Genomic DNA, 20,550 nt, shown 5'->3' with positions numbered 1-20,550 from the left:
CATCCCCGTCCCCACCGGGGGACAAACGGCCCCCCGATGCTCGGGATCGTGGTTCGGAGGGTGCGGGCCCCCCGGCTGCCCCCCAGCGCTTCCCCCGCCTGCGCTTTTCCCCTTCCCTGGGTGGGGGCAGCCGGTTCTGCTCCAAAGCGCCGTGTTCCCTCAGCGGGGACGGTTCAACCGCGGCTGTTCCGCCTCTGCTGCGGTAATTCAGGGCTTGAACTCCTTTGGTGACTCTACCCCGGCACAGGCAGGCTAAGAAGTCGGCCATAAAATTTTGAAATTTTGAATATCACGGGAAATTTGAGTCTTGCGACATTGAACCTTTTTTTTTTTTTTTTCCCCCTGATGAAAAACTAAAAATCGATTTGGAAATTACATTAGGAAGGCAAAAACAACAAAAAAGTCGAGTTTGCATCATAACTCAAAAGCAGCTTCACTTATTCAAATCTTAAATTTCTACTTTCTTTTCTCTGGATCCCGTAAGTTTAATAGGAAACGGCAGCGTATTTGCTTAGAAGTGGAATCGGGGTGCGATTTCCTCACCTTGCTGCCCCTAGAAAGGGCTGGTGTGGACACACGTAGGCAGGATGAACCTCCCGGGGATGCTGGCAGCTGCACAGGGAAGGAGGCAGCTCCACTTCTTCCCCATCTCTCCAAACTGTTTCTGCCTTTTTTTGAGAAGCATCCTAGTAAAATACGTTTTTAGGTGATGCAGGAATATGAATCAGAAGAACATGTAATTATATGGCATTTAAGGTATGCTAAGGAATAATTGCAGTGGTTGGGTTGATGCTACTTATTTTCACAATGCATTTACATTCCTTAAACTGAAATAGGTGTTATATAAACCACCCATCAGCACTGTAAATCCCAGGTCTACGAATATAACACTGCGGTAACCTGCAAAGGATCCTGTAGTGTATATGTTGCAGGTAGATTATCTGTGGTCATTAAGATTATGCTAATTTATGTGGGAGTTTTCCCTGCCTGATTGAGAACATTCGACCGAGCTCTGTCTGTCCCCAGAGCTCAGCTGGTGCCTTTTCCCCCTTGGGTCCCACAGTTTGCTCAGTCCCAGCTTTAGGGTTTGAGTTTTTTCTCAGCATATCTGTTGCAGAGCACCCTGGCAGAATTTCACCTCATGGTAATTATATTGTAAAGTCTGTGCAGCTAACTACTGACCCCCTGCCAACTTCCCTTCCATGTTGTGTTGTGCCCCACTGAATGCTGAATTTACCGGGGTGTCCTATGCTGCCAGGAGGTGACAGTGGTGGGACAGCAGTTTACTGGGTAAGTACTGTCACTGGTACACACACCAGTAGTGGCATATTCACAGCGTCCCCCTCTGCTACATCTCCTCTTGATGTTTCCAACCACAGTCTGGGATCTCTTACCCCCCCAAGAGCCCTGGGGACCAGGCATTTTGGAAAGAGCTGCCAAAGGGGCTGGCCGGCAGGTCCCAACCATCCCGCTGTGCAGTGCCACCTGAAAACCAAGGACACAAAGGTGGTTTAGGAGAAGGGGACAAAAGGTATTGAGACAAATGCTGCTTGGACAAGTGCTTCTGGCAGCCATGGGAGGGCACTGAGGAACGCACAGCTCCAACAGCTGTCTTTAAGGTACATGGGACAGCAAACACAGAAGAACCTGAAGCCCAGTTGTGATGATAGGACACTCACTGCCCAATCTTCCTCCAGCTAGCACTTGGTCCCCAAAACCTTAGTGCAAATGTGGGAGACCTCCTGCTTTACAGCACCTAACAACAGGATCCTCTGCTTTCCCTCCCGGTTCTCTCACTCCTGCATCACATCACATTTCCGAACAGAGACCACGGCTCAGGCGACTGCCTGAATTCCTGGCTGCCCCTCCTGCCCCAGCTCTGCCCAGCCCCATCCTCCCACCAGGATGCATCCACACACACTGGCTATCACAGATTAAAACCATCATCTTTTCACATAAAAATCTATGGGGATGAATGCTCTAATTTTTGTCTGGCAGAATGTACGGTGTGTTTTAATTAATCAAGGAATTCATTTAGTTTATCAACATCCATTTGCTTGCAGCATAAACCTGAGGAAAGTGTTTCATGTACTGATCTGATGCCAGTAAAAATCCGAGCAAAGCATTTTTGGTTTGTTTTTACCAGTAAAAACCTTAGTCAAGCACTTTTTTCAGTACAAACTTACTGAAAACTACCGCATTACAAAATAAGGCAGCTTTGGGCAGGAAAAGAGACTTCATCCCACTTAACCCTCAGCACGCCTGATGTGCACTCCAGAAAAAATGGCCCGCACAAGTTTGGTTACATTTATATTATCACCTTTTGGATAATACACCATAGTTAAGTTCAATATATCGCTGCAAAAGTCACCGTGTCACCAGCTTGGCATCGGGCATTTGTATCCCTAGTGTGTGAAGGTGAATGGGAAATTCCAGCTGCCAGACCCATGTGCCAAAGCATCCTCTTACTTGCTTAAGGGGAATGTGCAGAAAGTGAGGAACTGCTCTCCATAAAACACCTTCAGAGCTGAGAGGAACCCACCTCCCTTTCAGAGCCCAAGCTGCATCTCTCCACATTAAAAAGTTGTTTTGGAAGGGGCAGTTCTGAGGGGGAGGATGGTGACGGTGCTTTGCAGGTCACAAAAGTGCCAGCTCTCAATCCCCGTCATCCAGGCTGCAGGAGAAAGGCATTTAACAGACTGTTTTCAGCACTGCTGGAATGCACAGTATTTGTTTTTAAATCTTGTTATTTACATGACAACTAATGCCAGTTTTTATTGGTCTGAATGCCAGGCCATTTAGGGTTTGTTTTCCTAAGCTTTTCTCTCCAGCCCTGAGGCTGGATTTTTTTTTCTTTTTTTTTCCAAAATAAGATTGCATAAAGCTACAAAATTCAGGCAAAAACATTGCAGCAGCTACAGTCTCCAGTGGAAGAATATATGATCAAAAAACTCGCAAAACCCCTTAAAATGCCACACGAATAGCCCAGCAGAGGAAGGATTTACCGGGCCAGAGAGGCTGAACTGCTGTTTTCAGCAGAAAAAGGGGACACATGGGAGAGCTCACCCCAGGTCACCCCGGAGCCTCCTCCATGGCCTGGGAGAGCAGCTCAGGGTGGGGGACACCAAGGCATGGGCTGGGTGGCCATGGGACTCCACTCACTGCTTGGGTACCAAGTAAAGGCAGAAATAACTCACCACATTTTCCTCTTTCCTTTCACGCCATTGAGCCTTATAATGAAGTATTCCTGAGCCGTCTGACTTGTCCCAGAGCAAGGTGCTGCTGGCAGTGGTTGTGAACTCATTTTGGTTTCTAGAGGGATCCATAGAAAGGACAGCTAAGAAAAGAACGTAGGGGCATTTTATCAAACTCAAATTGTCACATCATGGAAAAAAAAATACCCTCTAATTATGCAAGAGACAAACATGGACAAACGCATGGTGTAAAAAAGAATGTTACACCTTTGAGTTGTAACCTGCATTCATTACAAACATCTCTTGCAACAGTAATTACTGAAAGAGCAGGTTTTCCATCACTCTGGAGTGGAAGCTTTTATTAATAGACCTGTGTCGTGGCTGTAACAGGGCTTTTACACCTGGATGTTGTGCTCCATCTCGAAGTCTTTAACCCTCACCCTCCTCTTTTTCTTTTTAAACCTTCTCTCCAAATCCGCTCATCATATTTAGCTCTCTGGGCACCTGTATAGCGAGGAGCCAAGGTGAACCTGGAAGGATGCTCCCATCTCACAAAGCCCTTTCTCAGGGCAGAGCCAGGAGGCAACGCTCACCTTTGTCATCCTCATCCACCTTTGTAATCCTCATCCACCTTTGTGCAAGGACCGCTCACCTGCACAGGGAGGGAAGGTGGTAAAGTAAAGGCTTCCTTAGACATACGTCCATCACTGGATGCTCAGAGAGCAGCTGTACAAGCCATTGGAAACTGTGCAGGTGTCTGCGTGGTGGCTGGGACCAACAGGGAGCAAAATTGCTCCCCTCTCCGCAGAGCATCCACGCTCCGATCGCGCCAAGACAGCACAGGTCCCCAGGTTTCCATCATCTCTGCTCTGCTCCAGTGATCTGGGGGTTCAGTTGAGATCTCTCAGTTGCTTTTGTGTGAGCCAAGAGCCCCAGGTGTGGCAAACTCTGCTGGCAGCATCACCACCCTGCAAAGCATCTTCCACAAGCATTTAGATAACGTCCCTCAGGTGTTCCCTTAGTTGATTTAAATAACACTGTTCCCTCATACCTGCTCTCAGCCATTTGAAATCAATGTGTCTATTGAAAACTTGGGCAGGGATCAGATTTTAGTTTGTCTGTCTCGGGTGAAGAACCCCTGTAACACAGAGCAGAGTAATTACAAGTACTGTGAGCCATGTTTGGAATAAGGTTGTCTTTTATTTGCCATTAATTATACTATTTACCTGAAATCACTACATGTGCTAAGCATTCTACCTTCTGCGCTTGCTGCTTGGGGACGCTGAGGATTAATTAGTGTTTATGCAGCGTTTTGTGTGCTTATTACTATTATTATTATATTACCACTACTATTATATTTTTGCAATCTAAGACCCAGTGTTGTGCTTTTAAAAATGTATTCTGAAATGTCTACACAGTACAGCTTAATAATTCATTAGAGAAATAAGCTAATGAAGGGCTGGTTAGTCAAATAATCATTAGGTTTGGTTCTGTGCTTTCTCTTGCCAATACTGCGACTTCTAAGGGTTTTCTTCTCAGCGTGAACTCATTTAAGATTTTTAAATGAATTATTCGATACACTAAAAATTAAACTCCTTACGAGCTTTTGTGCCCTCCCACATTTTGCACAGATGCCACGGAAATAAAGAAGGCATTTCCAAGAGGCGAGTAAACATTTTGCATTAGCGAAAGCAGTGGGTTTTTCTCCTGGTTGTTTGAAGCCGGGACTTAGGCTGCAAACTGCAACTGCGATTCAGCGGGCAGAGGGACGGCCCCAGCAGCACCAGGCCTTGGCAGCTGCTCACCCCCAAGAGCGGCGCGCCGTACGTAAAAGCAAGCAAAAGGGCATTTTGATCCTTTATGTGAACAAAACAATGCAAATCGGTGAGACTAATAAGCCCAGAAACATTACAAGGTGAATGCCTTTTATGTTTGTGAAAATCTTCCGTGTTTATTTGTCTAATACAATGGAAATAAAGCTTCAAAGGCCCTTTGATTTAAAAGTGCATTATTGAAGTCAGCACGATAATAACCATTAGACCCAATTGTTGCATCATGACCCTAATAGTAGTGCTGTCATAGCAGAGAACGTCTTTACAGCCTCTTGCCTGAGTTGCTGGTGATGCAAAAGCAGAAATTAAGCCAAAGGATGAGAGAATGTAGGCAGAATAGAAAAAAAATATATATTAAAAAGACCACAAATGGGTCCATGCACTCTCAGTGCATCCAGAGCTGCAGCAGGCTGTACATTTTTAGGATGAACATAAACCTGAGATTTTACTGTCTGAAAGATTTAAGAAACTTCAAGGGAGAGCCACCACCAATTTATGGCATTACCCCCAAACCATAGTAAGCCAAGAGATGAATTTCAGACTAATTTGAATTGAAGATGCCACGCAGAAAGGCAGGGATATTCCAAACCCCGATAATGTGCCCTTACCCTCCAACCCTTTTCCCAAGACACTGAACCCTGAGAGCAGCACCAGAGACCCAGCTAAACGTTGCAGGAGCATGGGGATATCTCTGCCCTATTTCCCACTCCAGCAACAATAACCATCCCTCTTTCTTGGGAAGAGACACAAGAGAATGTCCCAAGCAAGGAGCAATAGCCAGTGGAGGTTCAGTAAAGACCGTCCTGGACAGGAGGGCACTGGGCAGGCAACCAGTGGGCAGGTGCCCAAGAGAAAGGTGAAAAGCTCTTCATTTAAAAACCTTTCTGCAGTCATTTCCCCTCTTTTTTGAGTGCTGCCTAGCAGCATATAGAGCAAACGAAGCACGTTCGTGACCATCACGGAGACTGGTGTTTTCAGTTCCACGTTTTTGCAAGTTTTTAGCCACGCTTTCCCCAAGGGTAGGTTGCTTTCCATGCAAATTCTTAGAGATGCTCTTATGCTTAATTATTGAATTCAAGAAGCTTTTGTCATCTTGTAGGGATTGTTTTGTTCTTGCTTGGCTGCTCACATTGTACAGATTAGACAGAACCGGCATTTCTGAGGATATTTTCGTCTTTAACCATTTGTACTTCATAAAATAAATTAGACTGACTTTTCTGCTCACATTTATTTGAAGTAGCACAGATTAATGAAAGCAGGACTCCATTACTAGATTTCCAACAACAATCTTTAAGAAAACTTCAATATCAGGGGAAATATCTCCAGTTTGATTTTTTTTAAGCAAACCGGCATGGGTTTCATGCCTAAAAATTTATGAGTGAAACCCGATCAAAAATAATAATGTAATCCTTAGGCTGGGGCAAAGGGGAGCTGGGAAAGCAAACACAGCGGACCCTGTGTTGCTTAGTGAAAAGCAAGCTAGCCTGAAATATAAAGATGGTTTTAATCGCAAGCTTGGGGCTCCTCGCCCAGGTAGAAAAGCCCCTTTGTCTGCAGAACATTTTTCAACTTCCCATTTGTTCTCTCCATCACCCTCCCACTTGCCGCCCGGCCCCTTTGGTGCTTCCAAGGAGATATTAATCAGCTGGTCAGGAGGCGACTGTAACTACACTAATTACCATGTATTACGGTGTGTTAAAGCTCTAATACACGCCGAAGCCCAAGTTTCCCCCACACCGGCGCAGCTGCATCCACGGCCTCACTCTGCCCCTCTCCTCGGGGCCGCCGCGCTACCTCTGCCGCCCTAATCTAAAGCTAAAATTGTGCTCAGCTTAGCCCCAGCGATGAAAAGCACAGTCCCAGCTCACACTCGTGCTTAGTTAGCATTTAGATAGGCTGGGACGGGGGTCTGTACAATAGGCATCAAAGCTGAACTCTTGGTGCAGCGAGAGGGATTAATTTCTTTAACCAACATGCCTGATCTGGCCTATCTCATTACCCTGCCTTGTCAGTGTCGATGTTAGATTTGATTGAAGATTATACCATTTAGGCTTTTCCCCTGTTTTCCACAGAAATCAGGCCTATTGAATTGCACATTCTTCCATGGGCCCCTGTCAATACTCAGTGGCCTGAGCCTCTAATTCTGCTTCATTTAAACTTCATCAACTTTTCCAATCAAGTGGAAGGATCTGAAATAGGCTCCGTAAGCAGAAAGGCCCTTTTTCCTTTTGTCAGATAATTTATTCTGTTTTCTCTTTCTTTCCCCCTCGCTTCCCCACCTCTTTCTCTTTTTCTTCTTTTCGCTCCCTTTCCCTGATGCTGAAAATGAGATTACAGTATTTAAATGACTATGATAATCAATCGGGGGACCTTGAGCCGAGATTGAGGTTAATTTTTCTTAGCAGAACAAAGAAGCGTGATGCCATCAGGGATTTGAAGGTGCAATCTGTGTTTCATGCTTGTATTCCTTCCCCCCCCAACCTGAAACTGCAGTTTTAGGAGTCTTTTCTTGTTACTAACCAGGCAGTGGTTGTGATTTTTAGTAGATGCAACCCCTAGGAGAGAAGAAATGTAATTTTGGGCTGATAAATAGCTAACAGCCTTCAATCAACAATTTTAATGGGAAAAAAGAAAATCTCACTTACATGGCACGATTGCAGAGCTAATGAAAGTGCTATCATTGCCTTATTTATTTTTAAATATACTTGGAATAGTTTTCAGTAGTGTTATAAGCAGTTCCTTCCACCCTGCACAACAAAGTTGTGAACTCTTAGCTGAATACCCCCCTTTCATCCAGCTACTCTTCCTACTTAACAGCTTTCTTGGTTGCCTGGCAAAAAAAGTCAAGACTTTTGTTATGATTTTGCTAATCACAAATGGAATCGCTTATGTTCATCTTAAAACCCGCATTGAAATGGCTTGTTAAGCCTTTAGATGATGTATTTTTGGTTGTAACATGCCAGCATTCACTCACCTGGATCTTTCCCCTACCTTCCTCAGGAAGAGAGAAAGAGAAAAATATGCATTTCTTTGCTTCCATCCCAGCTGTCTTGTCAGTGCTGTTTTACATGCTGCCACCCAATGTTATCTTTTATTTGTGTCAGGAGAGAGGATTTGACAAGTTCAGTATACAATGTTCATTTGGCAAGGCAAATTTTTCATACCAATTTTGAGTAGAAAATGAAACCATCTTTCAACACAACGAGCAACATCATTTTTGGACAGACTTATTATGAGAAGAAGAATTGCAAAACTTTATTTCCCTGCATGATCCCCCCAAAAAAACAACCTGGAAATGAGACATTTAAACAAAAAAATAAATACATGTATGAATGTTTGAGGCCATTAGTTTGTTTTAGAAATAAAAAATAACCGCCAGCTGCTGTCAGGTAGCTGTGGCCTCCTTTTAGTTAATCAGATGCTGCTGAAATTGGTTGCATCATAATGTAGCTTTGTTTCAAATCTTTTAAGCTGTCAGAAGATTGGGGAAGGCAGACCGGCTTCAGAAGTTTGTCAGCGTTCGCCAAGCAAAACAGCCATTAGTCAACAGCGGGTAGGCTGAGGATTGCAGGGATGCCCATGGCCTGAGCGAGGGAGGGACTGGGGCCGTTTCAAAGGGCTCTGGGTGCTTTGCCTCCCTCCAAAATCCCAATGTAACTTCTTGTGTTACTAAATACTCTGAACAATCCAATTAATGGAAAACAAACAAACAAAGCTCGTTATAAATTCTGCTGTCCCAAGTGTGTCATGAGTTACATGGGTACAGCAGGTTCCTTGAGGATGAGAGTTTGGGTTTTGACAGCCCCCACCATAATGGGCTTCTGGGCCATGACAAGGACCTGCTGGTGCAACTGCAACCCAGGACAGTTAAATAACTATTTTCTAAGGAAAATCATGCATTGAAAAAATGGTCTCAAACCTTCACGGGGTGGCAAGTTCATTTTAGCACCCAGGACCCCATCAAGGTTGGGGTGCATCCTGAGGCCACGGATGCACCATAGAGCCATGGAGGGCTCTATGTCCTCCGTGTTCTGCAAGTCCCTGGGAAACCTCAGCCCATGGTGGGAACGGGATGCTCTGTGATGCCCCAGCTACGACACTCTATGAATGTTACCCCCAAAAAAAGCCGCAGCCCTAAGGTGCTTGTTCAGCTCCATAGGCTGGGACAAAGCTGTGTATGTCTTGGGCAGTGGTTTGCTCTGACAGTTTCTCTCTTTAAGCAAATATTGACTCACCACGGGGAAATTAAAACTCCATTAGACATTGCCACATTGTAGGAGCAGACCCCATTACAGCGGTCGAGTTGCAATTAATTGGTTTCTTTAGATACTATTTAATTCTAGGAAGGCACAGATAGATGGGAAGGACAAGGCTCATCTAAACAATAATTTCCTAAAATAACATAATCTAAATAAACTAATGAAGTGATTACATAGTTATTAATCTAAACATAAAGGAGAGTCAAAAGACAATCTTGGATATATAACAATTTAGAAAAAGCAGTAGAGTTAATACCATTCTGGTTAGACTCATCATGAGGCAATCAGCATTTGTACTTAGGGATGGATGCTGGTTTAGCAGATTAATTATATTTCATGCAAATACCTGCTATGTCAAAGAGTCCCATCTTCTGCTTTTCTTTGGTCTGTTGTTCATGCTACTTTTCAACACGTGATGGATGGGGCTGCTGCCTACGTGGTGCTGCAGGTTTGGGGGTTGTTTTGTAACTAAGGTTGATGTTGAGCTAGGCAACAGAGTAAAATAATAAGAAGATATTCCCTTGTGTGCAGATGGAATAATGAGTAATTTGGAAATATTCTGGCCCAGGGATGGCCCTCCCCACAAACCGCTGCCAGTGTAGGGAGCAGATCCAGCCGTCTCCCATGCTCTTCTGTGCAAAGCTCATTTTCTTGTATTATCAGGGTGAGAAAGTATTTGACTTCAGGAAAATAAATAACTAGGCCTTATAAGTCATTAAAAATGTATTACAAGAAAAATACGGTGTGGCTATAAATAGAAAACAAAGCAACTCCTATAGAAACTTTAACAGTGACAGTTACTCAGACTATTAGTCACTGTCTGGCTTTAAATGAGTTTAGCACCCGTGATCTCCAGAGGCCGATTCCCCTTGAAGCTGCAGATCTGCTCAGGCATGGGCCGTGCGCTGATCTCTGGGATTCGCCCCCAGGTTTGGCGACCAACATACGGTGACAGGAGCTCAGGTCTGTGACCTGCTCAGTCTCCAGAGCCCGTCACAGGGAGCAGAGATGAGATGGGGACAGAAGGGCCGCTCAGTCCCAAACTGGAACTTGGTCGGTTTTCCTTCCCACCAGCAGCACTCTCTGCCCCCATTTTTTTTTAAAGTGGAAATATTTTACTTATTTCTAATTCAATTCCATTTGTGTCAGTTTCATACATAGCTGCTTCCATATCACCTCTCCCTGCAAACCTCTACAGATACAGATGAAATGAACAATTTAATCATTCAGCGATACACCTTTACGGTCTTCCTTCTTGTTATTACTTGAGCAGTAGTTCATGCAGGTAAAGTCAAGTACACCAAATCATTTTTAAACCTTTCTTAAGGAATACGCGCCTCTTTTTGAAGAAGCCAATATTACCCCCACATTCTCCATAGTGCTCCAACTGAAGTCAGGGCAAGCTTGCTTTGTATTTTCAGACACAAACATTAAGAGTTTTTGTCCTCTGGTCTGGCTTTCTTTTTGTCATATCAAGCAACAGTGTGGAAGATTTAGGTGGCTAATATATCTTAATGCAGCTCAGCAGCCAGCAGCAAAGAAAATACATCAAACTTTCAGCTCACTTCAGCTGTGTGATGGTAGAACTTTGAAAATAAAATCCTGACTGTGTTGGCAATGTGAAAACTCCACAGTAGTGTGCTCAGAGTGCTTGAACTTCTTTGTGTAGCTAATTATTGCTCCAAGGGAAAGATGGGGTTGCCTTAGCTAGGCAGTGATGAACAATTAGAGATTGCAGCACCCAGATGTGCTGCAGGGTCTATAGCCACATATTCAGGTCAGGGAAAATAGGGCACAGATCTAAATGGTGAATTCTAATAGTCTGAGTCGTGGGTTTTTTTGTAAGGAGAACAAAAAAGCAGCTTATGTCTTGAGAAATGTGATGTTTTCATCACTATTTTGCTGGACGCAAAAGGGAGCCGGCCCAGAAAGAGAACGTTCTGATTGCTTGAGAGACTACAGAATAGCCAGGGCATGGAGGGCAACACTGGGATCTTCCCAAGTAGTTGGGTGTTTAGGATCTGGGACCACACTGTCCTGTTTGTTTCCATTAATGTGTCTCTGACTCAGGACTCTGCAAAAGGGCGAGAGAGCTTGATTTGCATCTAATTCCTGATTGAAATGTAGCAACTCTCTGTTAGGGTCTCATTGCTTCCCTCCCTCCTGCAAGGCAGCACTCCCTTTAATTTGGGAATTTAACAAGTGATTCTAAATTAGAATGTTGGAAAACCTGTGATCCTATCTACCATGTATATCCTATCAGATGTGGTTCTCTGCTTTCACTGCCTTGAAAACAAAGGGCAAGAAAGTTGAACACATGGTATCCTCAACTAGAAAGGGCTTTGCTCTAAGAGGATATTGAGTTGTTCTATAAAGCCCAATATTACGCTTGAATTATGCTTGAATAAGGAGAAAGGACATTGTTAAAGAGCCCTAAACATTGACCATAGTGAATCTTTTTTCTTCCAAACCCTTCAGTGGTGTTGTTTTTGGCTGTTAATGATTTGGTATTGTATTTATAAACTGGCAGAGTAATCTGGAGAGCAGCAGGAGGGGCAGTTGCCTTAAATAAAGCTTTACAATGCTGCTAATTAAAATGATCCTTCCTCTCCCTGTGATGACTAATGAGACAGAAAGAAGAACCAGGGAGGGTTAATGAAAATGTTGCCATGAGATTCCCTATTTTTAATTGGTCTTTTTAATGTTTTAATCTCCTTTATGGTGTGAGGGTGGAGATGGAGAAATTTTCTTTCAACTTTCCTTGTACTGTGCCCAATAGGTTTACATTGGCATTTGAAATGTGCAGTTCTAGCTATGTAGTAAGACTCTGTAACTGAAAGTCTGAGACAGAGTGTAGCCTTGAGATAGAAGAAGCAATTTTGGACTTAACTGAAAACAGAAACAAGAAATGAGAGACTCATTTTTAAGCTCAAGCTTCCAAAACTCCAAGGGAGCATTCATACCCCAAGGACCGAGGCTCAGATCTATTGTGAAGGATTGGCACTGATGCTCAATAGTATTTAGAGCTTTAGGTCATGATGCCCTGTTAAATGCAATATTTATCCCATGAGCATGTCACAGTTCACCTCAGATGTCAAGAATTCAATTAATATTCTATTTAATAGAACACACCATGACCTAACCTTTTAATACTCTTAGTGTGTCTGAGCTCTCCCTATTAGTGTCACTCTCTAACTTTCCTTCTCAGCTGATGCATCTAACAACAACTGGGATGGGGAAATTGGGAGCAAGGAGAGGGGGTAAGAGATTTAAATTACTTTTGGACCTCACTGTGAGGCTTCAGCAGCTTTATCCCTTGTAAAACCCCATTGGCAGGGGGCTAGCACACCCCACTCTTCCCATTTTAAAGGGGTTGACATCTTTCAAGTTTCAACTTTCTATCGATTCAAAAATCACAAAAGGCACTGGGGAATTTTTCATGGTTTGAGCCAGCACAGATTTTCATCGAAACAGCATTGCTCCCACTTCACATGGCATTATCGAACTTAGGGTTGAGGAAACCACTCATGTAACACCTGCAGGATTAAATCTTTGGCTTGAAACTTTGTGTGCATGCTGTGATGGTGGGTTATAAGTACTCAGATTTTGGATTCAGCACTGCAAAAATCTCCCTGCATTGCCTCTGAAAATGAGATCCTTTGAACACATCATGATTTTTCAGGTCAGACTCGAAAAATCACAGGGGTCCTTCTGGCCTTCAGTCTGTGAGTAAACAGGGCTGCCTTCCTTCCCTGTGCATTTCAGATTACACGAAACAGAAGACGGGCTTAGTAATCTGATGCTTTTTATATCTAGCCTTTTAAAATAATAGAATTAATTTGTAAACTCCTAATTAGGATTTGCCTTAGCCTAATACCTTTTTCTGTGCACAACCTGCATAACGTGTTAGAAAAAGAGACTGAAAACTAGTGGTTTAAATTATTCTGTATTGTGTAGCCTTCACATTTGGAGAAGTACTAAACAGCAAAGGGTTTTGTAAAGGCAACATTTCCCCAAGCTCAGGTGGGTAAGATGGGGATAACAGAGAACACCTGCCTGCAGATGGGAGGGGGCCACGCTATTACCACACCTGTGATTTCAGTAAGATTTGTTGGGAAGATCAACCAATAAATACTGAGCCTGTACCGCAGCTCCTTAGAGTGGGAGGAAGAACAGACATTGTGCCAGATATTTTCATGCAACTATATTCATTATTTATGCAGAAGAAGAGATATTTCAGGAAAACAGAGCTGAACTATGAGTGACAAGGTATCTTTCCAGAGCACAGGGTGCAGGAAAATTGCATTGAGGTTGACAGCTTTTTAATGTAGAGTCTCTATTTCACTGAATTACTGCATGTTGGCATTTCAAAAGTACAAGATGACCTATTTATTAGCTGTGAATCAAACAAATTACATGCTAGAAAATAAAAAAGTTGTATGTTACTTCCAGCTGGTAAGATGCTTATGCTACAGAAATAATATACACATAAAAGAAAACCTGCAAACAAAGGATCATCAATCACAAAGCACTAAATTTAATGTCATGGGCCCTGTATTCATCTTGTAATACTGCAATTGTATGTGCTTGTTCCCTTACATGTGATGTAATATTAAATGTATGTGTGTCATAATACTTTAAAATTTCGCTATCCTGCTCAGCTTCAGCTCCTCTCATCCTCTTCTCTTTTGAAGAGGAAATATTGGCTTGGAGATTTGATTTCAACAGTAACATGTGTCCTAAAGCAACACTAAGGGGCTCACTGAGGTCAAGCTTTCCATATTCCCTTTGAGCACATGCCCTCACCATGTACAGACTGGGCTCAGACATCCCCGATTTGGGGATGCCAGGCTGTTCGATGTTCCCCAATTTGGGGATGCTAGGCTGTCTAGTCCTGCCTCTCAGCACATGGAGCCCTTTTTAGCCCTCAAAAATTCCAGCAAAGTTTGAACAAGAGCTCCCCAGCATCGCCTGTAGTATAGGAAGCAGCAAATTAGGAAGTGAGAAATTCAGCTTTCCTTGGGAACTTTGATATTTAGGAAGTGAACAAAGGCCTAGATAGAAAAAGCCAAAGTCATTGGATCTGACAAGTGATGCTCAAGTGAAGGTGGAACAAGTTCCCGCCTTCTTTTCCCTCATCATCTTAAACAATTTAAGAGAAACTGAAGGAGCAAATGTCCAAGCCTAAACCTGGCAAAATGTTAAATATAGCTTTATTAATGTATTTCATGTACATTTTAAGCTCAGAAAGTGAGTTACTTTTATTTCTTCACTCCCAAGTAAAACCACCATCATTATGATAAGTAATCCACACACACAAAAAAGGTGAAGGCGTGCAATACAAAGGGGTGTGGAGAATCATCCAAGAGAGGCACAGAAACACCCACATTTGCTACAAGAGTGCAAGAGTACAGAAGCAATAAACTGATGTACAGGTTGGTGTGTGCCACTACCAGCCTCTAAATACAAAAATCTGCAGTATTCCAGCGAGCAGGTGCCCTCATTCCCTTCCTCCATCAGTTCCTCCTGTTCCCCCACTCTCTGGAGCAAGAGCCCCGAGTATCGGTGTTTGGCGGCGTGGCCTGGCTGTTGTTTTCCTGATCACAGCAGCAGGCTTTGCAGGGAAGATGAAATGATTGCTGACTCTTTTCTTCTCATTAAGTTTGTTTACACTGCGGACCATTGAGGTTTCGCTGGCTTTGTGTCTCATGTTCTCTGCTTTGAGAATCCCCAGCGTTCATAAAAGTGAAGCCAGCTAAACCTGCTCAACTCTTACATTACTTAAAGTTCAGTGAGAACTTTTATCACACATGCATCATTTTTCTTTTTTTTTTCCAAAAAAAATGAAAGCCACAAATTTGCTGTGTAGAAAGACAATTGCTGTTAGGCTTATCCTGAGACCTGGCAGCTGTCATACCCAAACCCATTCTGGACCAACAGCCTCCAGAATCAGGGCTCCATTACACCCCTGTGACTATGGCCGAGAGCACCAAACTCACCCTGGATTACAATAAATTAACAGGCATTTGACCCATGTCCTGAAGAGGGCAATAAACAAGAACCTCCCAGTACAATTATTACTTCTGCTAATCCATCTGTGTGGCAGGGAAGAGAACACCATTAAAAACTGCTGGTCCAGCTGACTACCCCAGAAGGACATAAAGAGAAGGAAAAACATTACAAAATTCCTGTTGACTTATCTGAAAGCCATTAGCAGAGGCACGTGGCGAACTCTACAGCTGCACTTTTGGCTCTGCCACTTTGCCCTTCTAGGACTGCAAAGCAGCGTCTTTCACTTTACATTCAAAGCAGCTTTGCAATTAATCAGCACCACTTGGATATGTATGGATATATAAATTCTATCAATACAATTTTCAGACTTGTCAATACAGTGTCTAATTCCTCACAATAGCTGGATAAAGCATTTTTTTAATACACGCTGATCCAAGTACACTTGCAATAGAAGCAGGGCAGTTATTTCAGTGTTGCACGTTCATTCTGAGTTAACACACAGGATCTTCAGGAAAACAAAAATCTACACATTAGAAATATTTAATTGACCACTTGATATTATTCCAGTCTCTCTCTCTGTTGAATCCTGAATGGTAAAACTTAACACTACTCTTTTTTCTTTTTTTTTTTGCTTGAATTATCCTCCTGCTCTTGCATATATACAAGCTACATGCTGTAATGCAAGACTCATACATTCGTCTTAGTAATTTATCTCATTTTCTTTGGAATGGTGTCCCTCAGTGGCTCAGAGAAAGTGGAGCGGTTGTTTTAATAGATTTGAGTTTTATCTGCCTCTCTATTTGCAGCAGAGCATAATAATAATAAATTATGATACTAATAAGTAGGTTGTGCAGAATGGACTACAGTGGTACCACTTCCCTCCCCCTCCAAAAAAGTAATTTATGGGTACATTCTTGTGACTTTAGGGGTGTAATAAATTATCAGGGTTCGTTTTTCCATCCAATTTGAGACAGTGCAGCTGTGTTTTGCAAGCAATAAACTCTCTTGTTGTATTTCTTAGCTAAGCACTGAAAAACAGTGTGATTTTTTTCTCTCCCTTCCCAATTATTGTTGCAACGCCTGGTAGCTTCTCTGTAGTTAAGGGCTTGCCAGTGATTCTATTATAAACCTGAATTTTCAGAGACCTATAACTTTGCTCTTTCAAATCATAGAGGGCTGGAACTTGGTGTACATCTGCCAATCTATATGCTTTTTTAACTGAGTAAAAAAAGCAAGTGTTTCAAGGAGTCCAGAACTCCCAAATTGGAGCCATGTGTGGAAGTCACATGTACATGGATTCGAGTGGCTGGTAATGCTTGGATACCAATTCAGTTCCTCAAAAGCCTGTGAGTGCCTTTTACTTTGGACACATCTTGGGGCGGTATTTGGACCTTAATCACATTTGTGACCCAGGGGACAGGAAGGGTAGCACTGTGTGTCCCTTTGCTGCTGGAGGGTTTGGGGATCAAGAACAAATCAGCCGTTTGCAGAAGCTCCCTCCTTAGGGGTGACGTCCTGCCACCGAGTGCCAAAAACACAGCAGATGTCAAGGAAACCATGACAATTCACCCTTCCCAAGCACCACCTTGCAGTCTTAGCCAATGCACGGACCAAAATACAGTCACAGGGTCTCAGAATTCAAGGAAAGGTTGATTGTGGACCTGATGCCTGCCCTCTTTGCATTCAGCCGACACGAGGAAGGGTCAAAGAACGAAGAAAATGAGAAGATATAAAAACATTAGAACTGCGCAGTGTCTGTACAGCAACCTTGGAGACCTTAGGCTGGGAAATATAGTATGTGCTCAGCTCTGCCAGGAGATGGTGCATTCCTTCCCTTCTGCAAAATTTTACCAAATGGAGAAGAAAAAACAACAAAAACCACCACCACCTGATTTTCTAATACAGCTTTATACGTGTATAATTATGTCCTGCTTGTATTGCACAGGCACCGCTCCGCAATAGGGCACCAAATACCTTCTACTACAAGCGAGTAAACCAGGAGTAGAGTGAAAGCGACTCTGGGTTTGCAGGGTGCTCTTTGGGGAGCCCGGCGGCAGGGACGGAGCAGCTTGCAGCCCCTTTGTGCAGGCGGCTGTGCGGCGCTGCCAGACTCGCGCTCTGCTAAAGCCGCCTTCTACGTGATCAGCAATTAAGCTGTGAAGTCAGCCCCTTAATATTATGTTAACATAGTTCAGTATATTAAATGTAAAACAAGTCATAATTTTTAAAGGTACCTCGGCTTAGCGAGTTTAAATGAAGGCAGCAGTAGGACTATCACAGCCATATGCAAATCACCTGCATTTTAAAGCTAACAATAGATTTTGCTTTATTGTTTTGGCATTTAACGAGTGGGAAAATAATAAATTAAGCCACATGGGGAATCCCTGGTGTTTTTACAAACTGAAGCAATGCCCATTTGGAGAGAGAACATTTCCCCATTTTTCTCCCTAGCTGCATTCCTCTTAACTCTCCACCTTATTAAAGCTTATAGGGCAAAATTCTCCTCTCATTTTCCTCTGGCAGCTCTTAGTCCACGTTCAGCTCACCGTACCCTCCTGGTGTCTTTCATCCTGAGAGCTCTCTCTGCAGACAGGGAACAGAAGAAGAGTAAAGCCTGGCTGGGCCATAGGGAGTCAGAAGAAAGATGTTATCATAGTTTTAGGAGGATTACAATAGCTATTAGAGCACAGACAGCTTTTTCTGCCTATTGTAATAGTCAGCAGCCACCAGTGCAAGGTGTATGGAAGAGGCAGCTGTTAGGCTCTGGTCAGCAGTAAGCAGGATACATACAATGAAAATAACAGGGCCACCTATTATTTCCCACCAGTATTTCCATTTTAACTCACTCAGATCTTACTGATCAGAGCCCTGAGCCAAAATCCAGGCTCAGCTGTGAGGCTGTTGGTCATCTCAGGCTGACTGAATGGGCAGGTGCTGAATGGCAATATTTAGCTCACTCATTGGTAGTTATGAAATGGAGCTGAAAGCAGATCATGTCATGTATGTTCACTCATGAACACCATCCTAGTTGAGGACACCCAACACGTGCTTGCTCCCTGTGTTCTCTGCGAGAAGTATCAATTATACATGTCCAAAAACATATCCCTCCACCTGCAATCATGCAGAAACCCCTTTTTATCAACGCCAAAAGATGCAAGAGAAATCGGGAACCAAGGTAAACCAGCCAGCCTGAAGTCAAGACAATACTGCAGCATCAACTGGCAACAGAAAATTGCCAGGGAGAGTGAAAATTTAAATAAGAAACTACAGGAATGTAGAGAAGGTACTTTGAATGGAAACCTGCAAACTTCAGACAAGTCTGGAACATGCCTGGGGATAACTAATCTGCTCCCATCTCATGGGTCTGTACGATGTCCTAGAAGGGCCCCTTGCAGTCTTGCCACACGTGTCTGTTTTCCACCAAATCTGCTGTTCGTCCTATTTGATGCATTTCATCTGTTGTGTGTAACATTCACACTTGCACACTAGAAGGGTGTATTTATACTGTAAATAGGTTTGTGCAGCCCTGTGAATATATGGAGTGCTGCACAAGGATTACGGTTGTTTTCATAGTAATTCTCCACCACTGACTATGTTTGAAGTCAGGGATGTCTGGTGGCTGAACCAGACAAGCAGAACACACGCAAAAGCCCAATTAGCTTCTTATCTCCAAAGCTCTTACAAACACTAATGCATTAATCATTGTAAAACTAAGAGATGACCACTGGTCTGTACTCCTGGCTCAGTTCACTCAGGGTGTAACGACTGACGCTGAGAATTATACGATGAATCTTGTCCATTCATCCCCACTGTGTGGGAGTGGAAACAGAAACAAAGACAAAGCACCTCACTGGTCACCCCGGTGTCAGCCACCATGTCCCTTTGTAAAACCTGGCCAAGACTCAGCTCAGGAACGAGCACATCTTAGGATCTGGTCCAGCTGAGCATCAGTCCTCCAAGAGATGCTTTTAGTTCCCTGTTAGAAAAATCTAGATGCTGCTTAAAGCATGGAAAGTCGGAAAACGACATGAAAATAGACAAGGAAGGGCTAAAGAGCAAAATAAGTGTTTGGTTCTGTACAAGATGCACAAACACACAAAAGCAAGCTGGCTCCAGGAAGAACTTTTCAGATTACTTGAATGTTTCTTAAAAAAAAATGAATTAAAATACAGATCCCCCTATTATTTTTCAATAATAGAAGTGCAGCACAGAACAACTCACTAGTGCCACAAACTACTTTTTCATTCCTGTTTTTGTTTCATGCTTCAATTTCTTCTTCCAGCTGCTCATGTCTCCTTTTCCTTCTCCCCACTTTGATCTATTAGTTTTCCCCAGAAATGGGGTTTATAAATCATTGTAATGCAGCCCTGGGAAAGACGGTGCTTAGTGCAGGGAGAAATACATTGCAGCTAACAGCCACGGCAGGGAGGAAAACTCTCACCTCGTAGTGGGGCTTTGGCGACAGGTTACTGATGGCGCTGGGTTATTTTATGTCTGCATTCGTGCCATCAGGGGCAAGGCCGCAGGGAGCGCTGCTCGTACCCCCTGCGCAATATTTCAAGCTTCCTTCTGCAGGCAAAAACAAACTGCTCAGGGGCTCGCAAGGGAAAGGGGGGAGGAAAAATGGCCAGAAGAATGGGAGGGGTGGCAGGACAGGTGGGGATGGATTGCTGAGTACCTGCTTTTGCATAATCGCATATTTTTAAAAAGAGACATTTGTCTCTCATGCGCCTTGAAAAGATGCAAATTTCATGCAAGTCCCATCCGTTGGCAGCAGTGGCGGGATCCAGCTTGGCCATGAACATTTCCACCCCTTTGTGCCAAAGCTTTTGTGTTCCCATTTTGCACTCGGGAAACTTTGTTGCTGGGGTCCCATGGTCAAGGCTGATCCCGGCACCGTGTCGAAGTGGGGGTACCGCAGGAGAGCCCGCTCCAGCACTGGCCCATGAGAGCAGATACAGACACATCTGCTTACGGTGTTCCAAAATCTTTTTGTATTTAAACCCTAAGGATTCAGCTTCATTTTCTAGTCAGGCTCTTGAAAGTTGGCTACAGCTATTAAAGAAATAAAACACAAGGCTGAGAGCAGCATGAGGCTGGGCACCAGCTCACCGAGCAATCTCAAAACAGCCTTTCCAGGTCAAGTTGGTGGATGGGCTGCTGTAACGTTTGTGGCACAACACCATGACCTGGGGTGAAGGTCTGAGCATCCCTCCAGCAAAGAGTGGTCCCCTGAGTCCCCTCCTGGGAACA

The 20,550-nt window shown here is 43.6% G+C and overlaps 1 protein-coding gene across 4 annotated transcripts in view; it reads left to right on the top strand.

The window, feature by feature from the left end:
- The window catches only part of CFAP77 (cilia and flagella associated protein 77), a 57,138-nt gene that overhangs the window by 991 nt on the left and 35,597 nt on the right, over nucleotides 1-20,550 (top strand). The gene's annotated exons all lie outside the window — the stretch shown is intronic.

The sequence above is a fragment of the Columba livia genome, chromosome 19 (assembly GCF_036013475.1).
Source record: "Columba livia isolate bColLiv1 breed racing homer chromosome 19, bColLiv1.pat.W.v2, whole genome shotgun sequence".
Classification (NCBI taxonomy): domain Eukaryota; kingdom Metazoa; phylum Chordata; class Aves; order Columbiformes; family Columbidae; genus Columba; species Columba livia.
This window is presented reverse-complemented; position numbering and strand designations above follow the sequence as displayed.